Source organism: Pterocles gutturalis, unplaced genomic scaffold (genome assembly GCF_000699245.1).
Source record: "Pterocles gutturalis isolate BGI_N339 unplaced genomic scaffold, ASM69924v1 scaffold8792, whole genome shotgun sequence".
NCBI classification, from domain to species: domain Eukaryota; kingdom Metazoa; phylum Chordata; class Aves; order Pterocliformes; family Pteroclidae; genus Pterocles; species Pterocles gutturalis.
The window spans coordinates 18,310-18,669 of NW_010110212.1; the positions used below are offsets into that span (position 1 = coordinate 18,310).

The window sequence follows — 360 nt, forward strand, 5'->3', positions numbered from 1 at the left end:
TTGCAGCTTTTCTGCCTGGAGCTTCCCCATTCTCGGGCAGGGTGGGGACCTCTGCCATTTTGCCCAGATGGAGCCCATGACCTGCCCTAGACTGTGGCCTGGGGGGGTTTCTGCTGGGGCAGGGGGATCGTGTGAAGGTTCCTGTGCTTACTGCTGTGTGCAGTCATGAAACTCCCCTGCTTTTGGGAGGGTGGGATTTTGCCTTGGGAAAGGGGCTCTTGAGGGCAGCTGCCACCATCACCCTCAGCAGTGTTGGGTGATGGAGATGAAGTCGAGAGCGATACTCACTTCTGGTCTTCTCAGGGACACCTGTGGGTACCAAGCAGGAGAGTTAGACACCCTGGAGAGCTGCTGGCTCTT

General features: G+C 57.8%; 1 protein-coding gene across 1 annotated transcript in view; it reads right to left on the minus strand.

Annotated features, from left to right (window-relative positions):
• LOC104461612 (protein FAM3D-like) overlaps positions 1–360 on the minus strand; it is a 3,584-nt gene that overhangs the window by 2,877 nt on the left and 347 nt on the right. The window lies entirely within an intron of this gene.